The following is a 15,962-nucleotide window of genomic DNA, read 5'->3' on the forward strand; positions in this document are numbered from 1 at the left end:
CCTTGCCACAGCCGGCAAGATTCGAGGCCGGAAAACTTAAAAAGGGGCTCCCCGACGGGAGCCGACAATGCAAGACCCGCACCGAACGGGGGCTTGGGTTTAGGAATATCTTTGCCACTGAACGGAGTTAATCCGAAGAGCAAAGAAGCGAGCAAACGTCTCACGAGTGGGACGAATGCCGATATAGGCCTCCATGAAGGTGGCGTAGCAAGAGAGGTAGAAAATGGCGTTGCCAGGAAGGTGGTGAGGTTGGAGTTTGTAAAAATCTAAAAAGGAGCGAAAAAAGGGAGAGGCAGGAAGGCCGAAGCCACGCTCAAAGTGAGCTAGAAAGACAACATATTCGTCATCTTCGAGGATCCGGTTCGATTTCGTCATCCGGAATCCGGCAAGAAACTCCTTCCGGAATCCGTCGAGACCGGTATAACCAATCTATTTCAAATTGGGTGACACTGGAACCCATCCAGGCTCCGCGGGTAATTGGCGAAGGCTCCTCACCGGAAGATTGGCTGGAGCTGCTGGAGGTTGCGCTACCGGAAGCTTGGCTAAAGCTACCGGATTCTAGGGGGCCACCGGACTCTTGGTGGCTACCGGATTCCTGTCGGTAGCCGGAATTGGTTTCCATCGGGTCGGAGGGCCGTGGATTCGCCGGGAGAGGGTCTACGGCGCTTGAGAGAAAGGGAGGAAGAAGATGCAGAGGTGGACTCCTCGCCGTACATTGCGAAGAGAAGCGAAAAAACACGAATCCCAGGACTTGGACCCCGCGTGAAGATCTACGAGTAAGAAGAAAATCAAGGAAAAAGAGGAAATAAGAACACCAAACGCCCAAGATCCGGAAGGCAACCGGAGGACAAGTGAAGCAAGATCGGTACCTACCTTAAGCGGCGGAGTCGCTGAAGGAGTCGTTGCTGGCGGCGGAGTGGACTCCGTGACCGCGGGAGAGCACCGTCGGCGGCGAGGCGGAGAAGCTCGCAAAGAAACGCGAGTGCGGCGGGTACGACGGGGGTTGCTGCAGAAGATCTCCGCACGACGAAGTCCAACGGGGAGCGGCGCGAGCTCGCCGGGCGCCGAGCTTGAACGGGCGACGGCGAACGGAAAACGGCGGTGGCGCAAAGGCTAGGAGCTGCGTGCGCAAGGGAGGAGAATGCGAAGAAGAAGAAGAGGAACGGGCGGTTGCGTTTATATAAGAGAAAGAAAGTGGGCAGGGAACCGCCGGGCCGCGGCGGTTCGCCTCGCGGCCCACGACGGTTCGTGCCTTGGGCCGCCACGTGGCGAGGAGTACACGCGAAGAAGCGCGGAGCCACACGGAGGCGCACACGGGACTGCGAACAGGTAGTGGGATCGGCTGCGGTGCATTAAATGAGCGCGCGAGAGTCGAAGGGAAGTGACCCCTGACACTGGCGCGTCAGTCACAGTGCGCATGTCTCTGTCGGGCGCGAGGCCCAAGATATTCTCGACTTCGCCGAGGAAGCAATAAAGACACATGATACCGGACAATAGAGATGCCGGAACAGGCTTTGCAAAGAAAAGAAAAAGAACAAGGGTAAAGGTGCTGGAACTAGGCTCGGGACATGAGTACTTAAACCGGTATCCGAGGAAAATAAGAACCTGGCATGGCCTCGTAGGATAGAATCCTCCAGGCTATACCGGCTCCGAGGGACTAATGTTGGGGGGATGACCCCCGGTATGCCAAAGGCATGCCAAACCGGATGGCTTGTGCCATCGAGATACCGGTTTAATGTTCATACCGGAGCTCGAGGTTAAGAGTTTAGCTAAGTGGAGCTAAGCCGGAATCCCCAAGAGGGGTATACCGGAATCCGGTAAAGAAGATACCGGAAAGGAGAGCCTGTCGGCGGGGCTGGTCAAAGATTCTCTCCGGAGCTAGAAGACAAGATGAGCTAAGCAAAGTGACTTTTGACGAAGGGTCGACGATAAAGAGAAGGGTGACGGTCAAAGAAGCCGGAGGACGTCGGCGCCCCGATTAAAGAGGACTCCGGTGTCATCTATGATTAAAGTAGCTTTGTAAAGTAGTTTGTCTAGTCAAAGATGCCATTAGGGTTTCTTCCGAGTGTGAGCCACCCTCTCCCTATATAAGGAGAGGGGCAGCCCTTCTTCACGGGCAGCGGGGAACGAGTAGCACGTAGCGAGACCAAAGAGAGATTCGTGTACCGAGAAACCCGTAACCATGTTGAGATCAATGAAGCTAGCGATCTAGTAAAGGGTTCTTCCTCTTGTCTCTCTTCTTGCATACCGGCCTTTGGTTGTGTTCTTGAGGAAAGCATCCGGAAGTTCTTCCCATCTAATCGCAACCCTCCCCCGAATCCTCATACGTCCATTCGGCCCCAACTTAAGCCATCCTATGGCATCTGCTCGTTCACCACGACGACAATTTGAGCATTAAAGACTTCAATCCCCCCCACGCTTGGACAATACTTTCTCCTTCATGAGGCCAAAAATTATATATGCGATTCCGATCTTTGTGAATCTCACTTGGAGGATAGAACTTAGAATAAAACCGGGGCACAATATCATTCCATTCAAGAGAATCCCCATTATCCAGTAATTTATACCAATGCGCCGCTTTACCAGACAGCGATACAGAGAATAGTTTCTTCCTCACTTCATCCATAGCAATACCTGCACACTTGAATAAACCGCATAATTCATGTAAGAACAGTAAATGATCTCGAGGGTGGACAGTTCCATCCCCTGTATAACGGTTACCCACTACACGTTCAATAATTTTCATAGGTATTTTGTATGGTATTTCTTCCTTACTGGCGCCTCATCCACTACCTTTGCAGTAGTAGTAGATTTCCCAAATAAACACTCAAGAGAAGATCTCTCCATAATGAATTATAGCAGCGAGCAGAAATAAAATCAGCACAAACGAGTAGAAATTTCCCTTACCAATTCCACTTACCAATAGCGCTTCACTCCCCGGCAACGGCGCCAGAAAATAGTCTTGATGACCCACAAGTATAGGGGGTGTATCGTAGTATCTTCGATAAGTAAGAATGTCGATCCCAACGAGGAGTAGAAGGTGTTGACAAGCAGTTTCGATGAAGGATTCACTGTAAATGCTCACAGACAAGTATTCAGGGGGTTTGATGTAACGGATGAATAAAGTACGAGTAAGTAAAGTGCGAGAGTAATAATTGCAGCGAGTGGCCCAATCTTTTTAGCACAAAGGACAAGCCGGTTTTTTACTTATAATGACCAAACGTTCTCGAGGACACACGGAATTTTAGTCTAGTGCTTTCGCTACATACGGCTAATTAATCTTCATTGTTTTGATAAGTGTTGTGTGGGTGAACCTATGCTAATGTACCGCCCTTCCTAGGACTAATACATACTTGTGATTATACCCCTTGCAAGCATCCGCAACTACAAGAAAGTAATTAAGATAAATCTAACCACAGCCTTAAACTCGAGATCCTGCTATCCCTCCCTGCATCGATATACCAACGGGGGCTCGGGTTTCGTCACTCCGGCAACCCCGCAATTGGCAAACGAGTACAAGATGCATTCCCCTAGGCCCATAAAGGTGAAGTGTCGTGTAGTCGACGTTCACACGACACCACTAGAAGAATAACACCACAACTTAAATATCATAACATTGAATATTACTCAACCATACTTCACTACTAACATTTAGACTTCACCCATGTCCTCAAGAACTAAACGAACTACTCACGAGACATCATATGGAACATGATCAGAGGTGATATGATGATGAATAACAATCTGAATATAAACCTTGGTTCAACGGTTTCACTCAATAGCATCAATAATAAGTAGAAATCAACACCGGGAGAGTTTCCCCTATCAAACAATCAAGATCAAACCCAAATTGTTACAGCGGTGACGAGGTGCAGCGGTGGAGACGGCGGTGATGATGATGAAGATGATGGTGATGGTGATGGAGATGATGTCCAGCTCGATGACGGTGACAATGGCGTCGATTTCCCCCTCCGGGAGGGAATTTCCCCGGCGGATCTCAGCCTGCCGGAGAGCTCTTTCTCTCTCGGTATTCTCCGCCCCGCGAGGCGGCTGTGGCTCTTCGCGACGTACCCCCGGAGCTTAGGTTTTCGGGACGAAGGCGTACGCGAAGAAAAGGAGGCGAGAGGGGCTGTGGGCCCCCTCCTCACGGGCGGCGCGGCCAGGGCAGGGCCCGCGCCGGCCTATGAGGGGGGCCCATGGCGGCCCTCCTCGGCTCCCCCTTCTGGCTCCCTTCGTCATCTGGAAAAATAGGATTTTTCGTATAATTTTCGTCAACTGTTGATCTTCCGAAATATTGCATTCTGACGGTGCTTTTTCCAGCAGAATCCTGGCTCCGGTGCGCGATCCTCCAATAATCATGAAACATGCAAAATAGATGAAATAACATAAGTATTATCTCCAAATATGAAATATATCAATGAATAACAGCAAATTATGATATAAAATAGTGATGCAAATTGGACGTATCAAGGGTCATGCTCCCCCGGTTGACTTTGTGATCAATGGTCGATACTACAACAAGGGATATTATCTTGCAGACGGTATCTGTCCAAAGTGAGCAACATTTGTGAAGACTGTCTCAAGCCCCGTCCTCCCGGAGGAGGCGAAATTTGTCAAGGAACAAGAAGGTTGCTGAAAGGATGTCGTGCATTTGGTGTCCTCCAGCAGAGATTTGTTGTAGTCCTGTTCCCCGCTATGACTTGATCAAAAGATCAGATGTGGGAGGTAATGAACTGTTATGTGCTTGCACAACATGATTATTGAGAAGGAGCGAAAGTATCCAGTTTCTCTGATCGAGCAAGCTGCACCATATGACAGAGAAGGTCCTCTTGCACAGCCAAATCACCAGGTGCCGGCATCGTGTTCATCGCTATGCATTAGGAGATTCGAGACTTCACAATGCATCAACAGCTGCAGGATGATCTGGTGGAGCATATATGGAGAATTGAAGGAACACTAACTAGTTTCCATTTGATTTGTTTCAAAACTTGTTAAATTATTTGTTACTTTGTTGAACTGTAACGTTTATTTGTAAAAATAAGCCAAATATTGATCAAAATTTATCAAATTTGCCGAACTAAGAGTTTATTAGTGAAATTAAAGCCATGCAAATCCGCGATCTTCCGGCCTCTAGCTGGAGGATGGCTTCCCAGGTTTTGGCCGTGGGGACCACCAACGGCTGGAGATGGTCTAACCACACTAAACGCCAGCCAACCAGCAGCCAGTCCACGGTATACTGCCCTTGTTCGTTTCCGGGTATCTATTGCAGCCTACTCGCCCGTCGTTAGCTCGGCTGGCGTCCAAGAAAGCTCGCGCTCTAACTAGTCCTGTCGCCCATGGCGGGAGGCGGCGGCGACATGGAGGCGACGAGGGACGCGGGGAGGAGCGGCAGGGTGGAGCGGGTGGCGCTGCCGGCGGGGATGGTGCTGGTGCAGGTGCTCACGGTGGTGACGATGTTGATGTCAAAGCTGGCCCTCAACGCCGGCATGCACCGCTGGTCCTCCTCGTCTACCGCAACGTCGTCGCCGCCGCCGCCGTCGCGCCCCTCGCCCTCATCTTCGAGAGGTACCTACGCGTGCAATTTGGCGTTATGAATTTTGCATGAGGGTTTCAATCCACGCCGGCCGCGGATGGTCGCCGCGTCCGTTCATGCATGCACATAATTTTGTTAGATTAGATCCCAAAATACTTGGCTACGAGACGTACGCCATGCGTGTAGTGTAGCTAGATAACAACCAGTCCCCTGTGGATAACTCGATCATGGCAGCCGATCGAACAGCACAGATAATACAGATGAATTCACTCGTCAATAACTCCATCTGGGACAAACTTTAGCTTTGCACTAATTTGCGCTAGTTTTGTCGTGAGGAAGACGACGACGTTCAGTGGCTGTCTAGCTGGTCGACGCTTGCCACGTATACGGAGTACCTGCCAGTCTGCCACGCATTCGACGACCGAATATGGAAACCTTTGTACTGCAGGAAGACACGCATGCAGGCTGCCAGCTCTACGCTCACCAATCTGGCCATGCATGCTGTCTCGATCGATTTCCATTAGTGCTAATCCACCCATATCCTACGTGCACACACTTACACGCTACACTAACTATGTGTGTCAATTTCGAAAATGCATACCTACAAAATTAAGTACTCCTACCAACTACTCGCCCTTCGTGTCTCTGCGGTTTGCTCGTATCTATTTGAATATGATCTCTCATCATCAGGTGCTTAAGGGAAATAACTTTTGAGAATTTCACTGAATTTCAGTGTTTCTAGCAGATACCGAAATAATTAACTTATGGTCAAAAAATTGCAGTCATTTCAATACTACACATTAATTAAAAAGTAATTTAAAATATTTTTTATTTTAAAATAGTTAAATCTATGTTGATGGAAAATTTGGGCACTTTGCCTGAAATATGAAAACCAAAATCACTGGTGGTGGTTTCTGCACCGGCCGAAATATTTTCGAAAGTGAAATTCCAAACCAAAGCTTGTGTGGTGCCTGCACCAACGATAAGAAAAGTTAGAAACGCAACAAACATTCCGAAAGAAATCCGTACCAAGTTAATTTCTGTTTCTTGCTTTGCGATTTGTGCTGGCAAATATCAATAAGTTTCGTCAAGTTTCAAAAAATAGCAGTCAAATTGATACGCAATGAAACATAGTGGTTTAGTGCACAAGACTAAGTCATTTCTCTCATATATGTCGGTCATTTCACTGCTGTATGGATATCCATATCTTCTTCTTAGATTATTTGTTCCTGCGTGTTAAGCTTCATGCACTAACCAACTATTTCAAAAGACCGATCTGATGAAAAGAGTTAGGCAATCCACTTATTGTTTAACACTGCGTGCTGATTACTATAGGGATCTCTGGAAGAAACTGAACCTGGCGGTGCTGGGCTAGATCTTCATCAACGCCACCTTCGGGTTCGCATCGCAATTCGCAACATTTTTTGCAGTTCCTTGTCAAAATTCCTCAATCATCTTACACGTGTGCTACCCATATGCATGGTCCAGAGTCCTGCTGGCAATGGGGCTCTACTACTGCGGCCTGCGCGCCACCAACGCCGCCTACGCCGTCGACTTCCTCAACCTCATCCCCGTCGCCACATTCCTCATCGCCGTCGCGCTCCGTGCCGAGCGCCTCTCCCTCGCCTGCTGGCCGGGTAGGACCAAGCTCCTTGGCGCCGCCGCGGGCGTGGCCGGCACCATGGTCGTCAGCCTCTGCAAGGGCACCCACCTCCTCCTCCCGCACCTGCGGGTATCCCACTCCCACGGCGCCAAACCTGTCACCTCCGTCCATGGCGGGCAGAACATGGTCGTCGGCATGTTGTTCCTGGTCAGCAGCTGCGTGAGCTACGCGCTCTGGTTCGTTGTCCAGGCCAGGGTCGCCCTGGTGTTCCCGTCGAGGTACTGGACCACTACCCTGACCTGCATCGCCGGGAGCGTCCAGTCCGCCATCGCAGCCGCCGTGGTGGTCGCCCTCACCGGCTCCGGCGCCGGCAGCTTGGGATTGACATCGGAGGCGTGGAGGCTGCGGTGGGACATGCAGCTCGCCACGGTGGTCTACTCCGGGGTGTTCAACACGGGGGTGACGTTCATGCTCGTGTCCTGGGCGGTGGCTCGCCGCGGGCCCGTGTACCCGCCCATGTTTAACTCGCTCTCGCTGGTGGCAACCACCGTGGTCGACGCCCTCGTGCTCGGCACCAACCTCTACCTAGGCGGCGTGCTCGGGGCGGCGCTCGTCGTGCTGGGGCTCTACGCCTTCCTCTGGGGCAAAGGCAAGGAGCTCGCCGCCGCCAAGGCCAGGGAGCTGGACCGGCCGACTGGAAACGACGACGATTGCATTGCCTAGCGCGAGATTGACCGAGCAAGAAAATAATTGAGCTAAAAGGCTATTGAGGATTTAGATTGTCTCCGCTCGAGTTTAGTTACAGCATTATTCAGTGGAAATTAGCGAGAGCTAGCTAATTTCAGTAGAACCAGCTCATTTTACCATCTGTCCTGTTCGTGCGTGAATGAAAAAATATAAATTCGGAATCAGCAACATGTTACTAAGTAAAGGTGGTCAAACTCTACATGATCTGATCAATTTAAACCCCTTCTTGCTGCGATGATCTAACCAGAAATGCAACTCACTTTATACAATCAGAAGTACTATCAGTACCAGGTACGTGAACATCTCCTCAGAGCTAGCTGCAAATCCGTAGACAACAGCGGCTCGGCGCCGGCGACCTCGAGTTCCATGCGAACACGCCGCGTTTCGAAGATGCCTCGTGAAGACGCTGGCACGATGGGAAGTCAACTGCTACACTTTTGCTTCCATAATATACCAATGTAGCAAAATAAAAAGGTTTTATTTGGAGCAAAATCAATTTCCACCAAAATCACACTTTTGCTTCCATAATGTACCAATGTAGCAAAAAAAAAAAAGTTTCGTTTGGAGCAAAATCTATTCCCACTAAAATCCAACTTGTGCTTCCATAAAAGCTCGAATTTAGCAAAATCAACCGTGATTGTAGCGAAAAGCGGTTCATCCACAAAACACTGACCTCGGCGGAGATCTCACCGGACACCACCGGAGACCTAGTAGCAAAAAATTGTACTAATGAAGCAAAAATTGACCTCGTCGAAAACATCACCGAAGACCTCACCGGGAAGAAAAGTGTTAATGTGCAAAACCGATTTCGGCAGAGACTCTCGTCGGAGACATTGTAGCAACAATTTGTATTAGTGTAGCATACCCGCTGAACCATTGTAGCAAACAAAAAGTAGGTATGTACCAAATCACAAGTAGCAGAAGCAAAAGATCCCCAAAACGTGATCCTGCCGGTAGCAACACCCAACATCTTTGGTAGCAACCCCGACAACCATTCGACGCCCACAATGACTCGCGTTCTTGGTTCCCCTCCACATACCACGGTGTGGGTACTCACAACTTTTCTTTAACAAAACAGTACTTAGTTTATTAAGTAGCATCTACTAGAAAGAAAAAATGGTTCAATCAACTGCTCAATAAAATTTTGATAGAAATGAATTATTTTCTCAGTCGTTTACACTTGGAAACATACAAAATGTTTCCATTGTTTTGTCATCGACACACACTTGCACACCTTAAGAAACTCAGCAGGTTGCCATAGGTAGAGAAATCCTTTTTTATTTCGAGATAATTTTCCACCATAGAAGGGTTCCAGAAAAGTAAAAATGATGGACTAGCGGGAAATCACTAGGCTCTGAAGGGCTAGCACAAAAAGTTCAACTTGGTGAATATTGTAATGACGCTAGCAAGCGGTTGGTATATGGCAGAACATACACTTCAATTTCGAATCACGATGTGGACTCCTTAATGTGGACTATGAGTCCCTAGATGATTTTCGTTGGGACACGCTTTAGAGAAGCTCGTATCATCCTTCGTCCCCCTATCTCACGCAAACAGGGCAGATGAGTATTGCGCTCAGCGCGGCCTTGGATTGTATAGCGCGTAGGAGTTACATATCTTACTGACACCTTCCATTCTTAAACTAAGCTACTAGCTGACGATGGGAACGTGATAGACAAATTTGGTCGCCTGCGTATAGAGAGGGGATTAGATAGTAGAGGAAGCGAGATCCGTAGCAGTTAAGGTGTTCGATGTGTAATTCATGGTGGTGGCTGTGAGATTGATCAAGACCTCGTCAACATATATATAGCGAAACATGCACATTGCAATGATCTAACATTGGGTACCTACAATGTGATTTTCTAGCCTTAACTGAGAGGGAAAATTGCAGACTGCATTTACACGATGCACATGGCATACTCCAAGCAAAACCAATTTGAGCAGCCCCACCCATCAACCTTCGCCAGTGATAAAGTGAAACTCTTATTTGCAACTAGTTGCGTTCGCACTCAATTTTTCTTGTGAGACTTTTAAATTTTCAGAAAATGCAAAATAAAATTCTAGACATACATTGTGTTGTATCTTGTGCATCTGTGAAGTTTCATCTAAAAATATGTTAAAATATGATCTACACAAAACTAACAAATGATGTGTAAATAGTACGTGACACTATTTACATATGTCTTCTCCTTTTTACACATGTCACATGTTGACATAGTTTTTGGATGAAACTTCATAGATGCACAAGATATAACACAATGTATGTCTAGAATTTTAGTTTGCATTTTTTAAAACTTGAAAGTGTCACAATAAAATAGGATGTGGGCGCAACTAGTTGTGAAATATCCCCTCTCGATAAGATAATCGAAGCATATTGGGGATAATAGTCGTACTATTTTCCTCTTCTGTTAGACTAGTGCAACATGCATATTTGAAATCGTTCTAGGCTAGTCAATAGCGAAATTGTTATACACATTATTTCGATATATATGAATATTGCAGAAATATATGTGTTTGATTCATAAAGTCAACTTCAATAACTTAGTTCCCACCGAATTCCTATTTTTATTGCCTACTTTAAATTTCTTTACACGAACTTGCATGGCGGCTATTGCAATTGCGAGCACAACATATTTAGCATTTTCAGGGTATTAGATATTTACCTTTTATATTATATTTTTTTTTTACTTCTATTTACCACCACAAGCAGCCGCACCACCTAGGGCACCCAAGGTCGGCGCCCTAAGCCCTCTCTCTCCCAAACCCTAGCCCTTCCTCCTCATACCTCCCGCACGGTTTAGGCGAAGCTCTGCCGGAGTTCTCCACCACCACCGTCACCACGCCGTCGTGCTACCGGGATTCTGATGAGGATCTACTACATCCGATGCCCGCTGGAACGGCGGAGAACGTCCTCATCGACATTGTACGTGTGACCGAGTGCGGAGGTGCTGCCCGACTGTGGCACCGTCAAGCTCTTCTACGCGCTTTTGAAAACGGCAAGTGATTGACTACATCAACCATGAGATTTATCTCGTTAACGCTTAGCGATCTTCGAGGGTGTGTTGATCTTCACCTCCTTGCTACCATCTACTAGATTAGATCTTGGCTTGTTATTCGTACAGCCTCGCCTCCAGCATTTGCCGCGGACGCCTCCTCTCACGCCTCGTACTCTGCGGGCTGCGGGTCCTCCTCCACGACTTCTACGACCGCCTCTAGCGCCGCCTCCTCCCACACAACGAACATTGGTGGTTTAGATTTTTTCACTACTGAAGTGAGAGGCGGAGAAGGAGGATAATATAGACTGACGGCGAGGCGGGAAACCTCCCGCGCGACGTCATGGCAGGAGAGTTTCCTGCCTGCCGTCGTGGCGGGAGATCTCCCACGCGGCGCCCTATCGTCTGACAGGTGGCTCTCACGCCCAAAAACTTTCGTCACGCGACGCGTCGGCGCGTCTGACTCACCCCCTTCGCGAAGGAGCCAACACGGAATTATCACCGCTTCTATTGAGTTCGAAAAGGCGTCGGCGCTATTCGGACACACCATTGTGAGCTTATTTTGGATACCGGCCTCCAAAGCTGTATCGGGGCGCCGGTGAACCACCACTTTCTCCCCCGAGGCTAGTTCCCACCAGCCACCCACGATCCACGAGACCACGATCCAGTTCCTCAAATCACGCGCCGTTGCGTAATTCGCCACCACCGTTCTCACTTCTCAGGAAACGACGCCCGGCGCCGGCGCCGTCTTGCCCCGTGCCGACGTCCGCAAGCCAGCGGTGCCCTGCCCTGCGCATCCGCCTCCCCGGACCGGTGCGCCAACACGCCATGCCCCGGTGCCGCCCACACCGACGCCTCCCCGTGCTTGCCCCACCCTGCCGCCACCGTGCCCTTCACCGCTCCATCGCCCCTACGTCGCCTGCCCGCAGCCTCCGTCGTGGACTTGCGCGGCAGCACGCCCGCACGACCGTGTGATCCCCAACAAGGAGGACCTCCGTCGCGAGGCCTTCCTCACAAAGAGGTAGTTTTCTGTTCGCTATCATCTATCTCCACTTCGTGTGATTTCCGATTGGACAGATGCAACTTTGAACCTCATCGTAATACCAGTGGACCCTGTCGATGAAATTTTGTTACAGTTTATGAAAGATTTGCCTGAAATTTCTTTTCTGTATGCATTGAATAAATGATTTTTTTTTGCAATGATAACCGATTCTCGAATTCGTGCTAGAGATTTTTCTTGCAAAGATATCTATGCTACTAAGGATGGTGTTATGCTAAATGCACAATTTCATACCTGGTTTTCTTTAATTTTTGGATGATATGCAAAACTGGTGAATGGAAAGTTGTGGTGATTTCTCCGGTCAAGACGTGTGACCCTCTGCAGAACCTCAGGAAATATTACTTGGTGATTACTTTTTCCATCGTGATTCACATTTAAGGTAGCTACTGGTCTGCATTTCTCATTTGGCCTGAGTGATCTCTGTCTTTCAAGGATATCAAAGCATAGATGCTTTCTTGAGGTAGTCAGGTGATTAAAAACCTTCCTTCGGGTATATCATTACAATGGCTTTGTCAATATATCATCTTGTGTGTTAACTTTGTTTGGTTTCAACTTATTGCCTTAAAAAAATTCTCATTTATAGAATATAAAGCTCCTCTCTGATGTTATGTTACTGAACAAAACTTGCAGGTGCTGGACAGGTTTTATAATGGTGTGTCCTTTGCTCGAGTTATTTACCATTCTTCTCAGCTCATAGCTACTTGTGATTACCAATTTCGATTTTATTTTATATTTTGTTTCCTAATATCCGCTGAAGAAACACGCTTTCAATTTTACCAGTTCCTTTTTTCTCATGTAGCCAATTATATTATCTAGAACGTTGACAACATGCAAACTTTTGAGTCTGTGGTTCAGTGATCAACAACTTCATGTCGCTTTTGCATTCGATTTGGCAGCAGTGTTTTCTATAACACCACTATGCCATTGTATTTAGCAGAATGTGAGATGGACTCACAGTATATAGCATGAGGTTTGATCGTACTTGTTTTCTGCACCGGGTGCTGGGCAAAGAACTTCGCTCATGCACAAGGCCCCAAGCTGTACTCCCACAGGCGTGCACAACAAATTGAAATAAGGACATGATATTTGATTGTGAATCCCATGAGATTATGGATGATCTTATGAACTGCCTTTCTCTTTTTAATTGTTTGATCTAGATTATCTATACAATTGACTTACTATGATTAATTTGGTACATATTAATACTTTCTTTAAATACCATGGCTTCATGTCCTACTTTCAGGGCGTTGTTGTTAAGCAGTGTCCTGCTAGGAGTGCAGGTAAAATGAAATTAATCATTGTGTAGCAACTCCTATTACTGATGATCCTGCCAAACTGAATTACCAAGTGAATTCTTGACCAGAGGGAAGTGTTTGCACCAGATTGTACGCTTCTACTGCCATTTTGGCGGTGTAAATGGTATATAATAATGCATTTGTATTCTAATTAGGTATTGATGTTTCGTAGTTGGAGAGCAAGTATATGCATTTCAGTATCTCGCCTAGGACATAAAATTTGCATTTAGATGCAACTAAACAGTTGTTTGTACCATTTTTTCCGTTTCTCTCACCAATAGTGAGTGCTATGTTGAGCAGTGATGTACAGAGTATCATTGCTTGATCAGTTGTTTGGTTCAGTGATTGGTTGCAGTTCAGACATAAACTTATTTATTATTGGATTATTTGTATTTCAGAGGCTTACCCATGTTTTTCCCCTAAAGGGCTGGTGGTTACTCATAGAGGTTTGTAGTCAAACATGTTGGAGTGATCCATAATATGTCCGTTGTTTCTGTAGAAAGTATGGTTAAGCTCTACTGATCTCTTTCCAAACTCTGAAGATCATTTGCATTTGCCAAGTTGATGAGGATGGTAACTGGATCATCAAGATATATAGAATGAAGATCATAATGCAAAGTAAGTGTACATGCGTGATTCATGACCGGTCAAGTAATTACCATACAACAAGTAGTATCAGCTTCCCTTTTTTAGATGCATCTGGTCATTATCCTTGATTAAGTTGATGCGCTGAAAAGCAAGCAACCGCTAAGCTTCCTAACATTTAATTTCATATAACTGCACTTTTAAATCGTAGATTGACATTAATGTCAACATCTCATGGGTGATAAGGAAACTATCTTTGCAGATGAAATCTTGAAATATGGCCGGTCATACCATGACAATGTAATATTTTCCTTAATCATATTAGAGCATGTCCACCGTTCTGTCACCTGGCAGTTGTTTATCTAGCACAGGGGTAGTCTTTTTTGTTGTTATCGTCTTTAAGAGTCTGTTCTGTTAGATGACATTTACCGATATTATAAATTTGCTTAACTGAGACTCTCAGAGTATGTTGCATTTGGTTGATTCGCTTTTTACAATGCTACATGGATTGTTACAACATGTCAGCCTAGGTTTAGGCCATTTAAGATTGAAATATATATAATTTTCTAGCCAAGAGGCGTCACGAGTGTGTAAACATTGGTTTAGAATGAGTCCAGAATAATTATTTTTTGATATTTTCGTCATACTAAGATACCACTAGATTAATATATGCAGTATAATTATGAGAAAAGTCCAATGAAAATGTGACACCGCAAATAAAGCACACATTTTCTGTGTGTCACATTGTCATGGCTATTCATCATGCTAAACCTTAAAGCCGATAACTTTTTCCCACACTCGACATAAATATATGGTCAAAAGGTCCATCTGCTGTGATATGATCTCTTCGTATCCTTTATTTATAGAGAAATGGATTAGAATAGATCATGTCGTTCCCGCTGCATGTTCCTCAATTTTATTTTGTTTCTCTAAAAGAAAAGGGAAATAAAGTAGGACTGATTTTCTCGTGTAGTCTTTGCGTACTTAGATTTCCTCTTGAAACATAATTTGCTGTTTAGGTTTGCATTATGCAGGGAAAACGATCAACATAAGACACTTAGATAACTGTGTCATTAGATACTTCCTGGTTCCATTATGCATCTATATTTGCAGCTATATGTCAGTGAATTTGCACCTACAAAAGCCTGAAGGTTGTTGGCGTGTGGCACTTTTTTGGATTTCTGGTCAGGATTGTTGTCGATATGCAGAAAACTTTTTGCAGATGCACATCATGAACTTGTGTCTTCCTTGTGTCATTGCGTATTTTGTCTCTGTATCTTATTCAGCATCGTCGGTCATATTTTAAATTGTAAGATCACTCTCACTTGCATAATTGAACTTCTATAATTAATTAATCTGATTTTCTCTCATAGAAGTATCAAGTGTTATTTTCATGAAACCATGTCGTATGATTATCTTAGTTCTCCTTCCATGCAGTGATAAGCTGGCTATTCTGGCCTGTTTTGGTTCTAGAGTAACATACAAGTTTTAACATAGTCATTGACGTTGCCTGATTGGATTTGTAGCTGTAGAAGTTTATGTTCTTCCTTGCATGGTCTGCATTTTTAGAACTTCTGCCGTCAATTTCTTTTTGAACTTGTTAGTGCGTAAGATTAAAATTCATGTCATGCTATCTCCTGCATATGGCAGTCTTTTTTTTTTTGAAACGAGTGGCAAAAGATTTGCCACTATTCATTAATTAAGGGGAAGAGTTTAGACACGACCAAGGTCCACCAAGAAAGACAAAAGACATGAAACTAAGGGACTACTCCCCCGTTATTACAAAGCTCAAACACTTCGCACCCGTGGCTACCCAAAGCTTCACTTCAGATTTGATGATGTTGAGGAGTGTGGTAGTTGGTGCGTACTTTTGGTTGAAAACTCTAGCATTCCGCTCCTTCCAAATGGTCCAACTAAGAAGCATGGTTAGGGAAGCCAATGTCTTACGGTTGTCCGAAGCCTCATTCAACATCTTGGACCACCATCCCTCGAGGGTGAGATCGTCCGTCCACTCATGGATGTGAATGGAAGGTATGCCAATCCAACTTTTCACCATTTCCCAAAGGCGCTTGGTGTAGCGGCAATGGGAAAAAGGGTGGGCGGCCGTTTCTTGAGTTTGGTTGCAAAGCGTGCAACGCCCACAATT

General features: G+C 46.2%; 1 pseudogene; it reads left to right on the forward strand.

Annotated features, from left to right (window-relative positions):
• Positions 1–5,336: 5,336 nt before the first annotated feature.
• On the forward strand, positions 5,337–7,859 carry LOC124696798 (annotated as a pseudogene).
• Positions 7,860–15,962: the final 8,103 nt, after the last annotated feature.

Source organism: Lolium rigidum, chromosome 3 (genome assembly GCF_022539505.1).
Source record: "Lolium rigidum isolate FL_2022 chromosome 3, APGP_CSIRO_Lrig_0.1, whole genome shotgun sequence".
In the NCBI taxonomy this organism is placed as follows: domain Eukaryota; kingdom Viridiplantae; phylum Streptophyta; class Magnoliopsida; order Poales; family Poaceae; genus Lolium; species Lolium rigidum.